Here is a 2,628-nt window from a genome sequence, read left to right as displayed (position 1 = left end):
ACAACCAGATGGCATAGACTGCACAAGGTCAGAAAGAAGACAGAATTCCAAACAAGTAAAGACAGAAAATTAGAATGTTGGAAGATTACAGCTTAACGTCAGTAGCAATGAATGTGAAAAGACGAGATGAGAGGAAGAGAAAAAGGAGACACGCCTTGCCAATGATCAGTGAAAAAATCTGAGGAACGAAGGCCATGTAAATGCAAAAATTGAAACAACAATAAATGACTGGTAATCCCTGCAACTAGTGTTTATACATTACAAAACAATATTTTAATTTCAATTTATAACTTCATTTTCCCTCCAGGAATATCCTTATGCCTGGATTTGTGCAGCAAGCTCTGTAACTCATTATCTTCCCATCATGGTACATTTGAGATAGCAAGCGAATTCCAGAGGGAATCATGGAATGGAATTCAAATCATACCAGTTCTAAATAAAGTGCTTTGGAGTGGAAAGCTGCTGTGCTGCTTTGCCACCTATATATTTAGAACCTTACAGAAGATTAAACATGTCAGTGACTGAAATGACCAAAAATCAGTATAAAAACCAAAGGTAACTATCATAGGTCAATTTTCATACGTTTTAGGAGGAAAAAATAACTTTCTGTTAAAAAATATTTTGGGGGGACTTCCTGGAGGTCTTGGTCTCACAATTCTACTGGCGATCAGAGGCAAAAATAGGAAAACACATGCCGCATAAAAAGTTACATTTGCACCATGCAAGAAACACAAAGTACTGATTTTCGCTGAGTCGGGACAACTTGAGAGGCCTTTAAAAATAGCAGGCAGGACCTGATTCTGGCATTACCCCTCCCTCCCCCCCTGCTCCACACAGGGTCTTCTTGAAGCAGATGGGGACTTCGGAACAGAGTCGGGAGAGGTTGAAGATGTCCGCAAACACATTTGCCAGCTGGTCCATACAGGATCTGAGTGCACGACCAGGGACCCCATCAGGAACCGTCGCCTTCCGAGGGTTCACTTTCAAGAAGGCCGATCTGACTTTGGAAACTGTGCCGATGGGTATGGGCATGTCCGGGGCTGCTGGGGCAGTTGACAGCGTTTTAAAAGTTTCCTGCTTGAACCGAGCATAGAATACATTGAGTTTATCGGGGAGGGGTGCGCTGCTGCCGGAGATTCTGCTTGGCTTCGCTTTTTAGCCCGTTATATTGTTCAAACCTTGCCACAACCGACGAGAGTCCGTGACGATAGTCTGTGACTCTAGCTTGGTCTGATATTGTCTCTTGGCATCACTGATTTACTTGAGTAAGGGTGAAACATGTGCAATTCTCCAGTCCTCTGGCTCCACCCCTGTACCTAAGGAAGATCACAAGATTATGGCCAGTGACGCTACAATTTCCACCTTACTACCCTCAGCATCCATACATCTGATTTGTTCCTGATGATCTATTAACTTTAAGTATAGGCAGCTACCAGTAGCACCGATTGCTACTGCGCCAGTATCCTGGAACTTGGTATTTAAGAAGGCCTTACGAGTGCAATTGGGGATAGGCAATAATTGGTGGCCTTGCAGAGATGCGCACATTCCATAAATTAAAGTATGTTTAAAGGAAAATTCTTTGTGACACAGAAACATTAAAAGCTATATGGGAGAAGAGAGGAATTTTAAAAAATGTATTCTTTCGCAGGATGAAGGTGCTGCTGGCTAAACCAGCATTTCTTATCCATCCCTAATTACCTTTGAGAAGGAGGTGGTGAACCACCTTTTTGAACTGCTGCACTTGATGTGGTATTGGTACACATAACATTGTCCAGAAGTTCCAGGATTTTAGCCCAGTGACAGGGGAGCTTGCAGGTGGCGGTGTTCCCATGTATCTGCCTTCCTAGTCCTTCTTAGTGGTAGGGGTCATGCAGTTGGAAGATGCCATCCGAAGGAGTTTTGGCGACTTGCTGCAGTGTATCTTGTAGGTGATATACACTGCTGCCATTGTACTTCAGTGATGGAACACGTGATTGCTTAAGGTGTTGGATGGGATGCAAAGCAAGCTGGCTACTTTGACCCAGATGGTGTCAAGTCGTGAATGTCATAGGAGCTGCACGCCTGGTAGGAGTGCCAAGCAAGTGGAGAGTACTCCACCAGTCCTGACATGTAGATGGGGCCCCACTCTGGGGAGTCAGGTGAATTGCTTGCCACAGGACTCCCAGCCTCAGTAGTTATATGGTTGGTCCAGATCAGTTTCGAGTCAATTGTAACCACCAGGATGTAGAGGAGGATTCAGTGACGGTAATGCCACTGAAAGTTAAGGAGAGATGGTTGATTGTCTCTTGTGGAAGATGGACATTGCCTGGCACCTGTGTGGCGATAATGTTACTGGCCACTTATCAGCCCAAATCTGGATGTTGCCCGGGATTGTACTCAATGGACTGCATGGAGAAACGCATAGCACACAGGCCTGAGGGGCGAGATGTGTCTTATTTTTTTCTGTGCTGTAACATGCTGCGATTCACTAAACCGCGTCTTCGAACTTTGCTGCCAACCGACTGACGCCCACCGCGGGAGGCGCGGGAAAGAGCGCGAGGGGGCGGAGTCCGGCCGGCGCTGATGATTGGATGGCCGGCTGGAATAATTAAGCGCGTCGCGCGGGCAGGTGAGCGCGTGTGGAGCTCG

This window comes from Scyliorhinus torazame, chromosome 10 (genome assembly GCF_047496885.1).
Source record: "Scyliorhinus torazame isolate Kashiwa2021f chromosome 10, sScyTor2.1, whole genome shotgun sequence".
Lineage (NCBI taxonomy): Eukaryota > Metazoa > Chordata > Chondrichthyes > Carcharhiniformes > Scyliorhinidae > Scyliorhinus > Scyliorhinus torazame.
Note: the sequence above shows the minus strand (reverse complement) of the source record.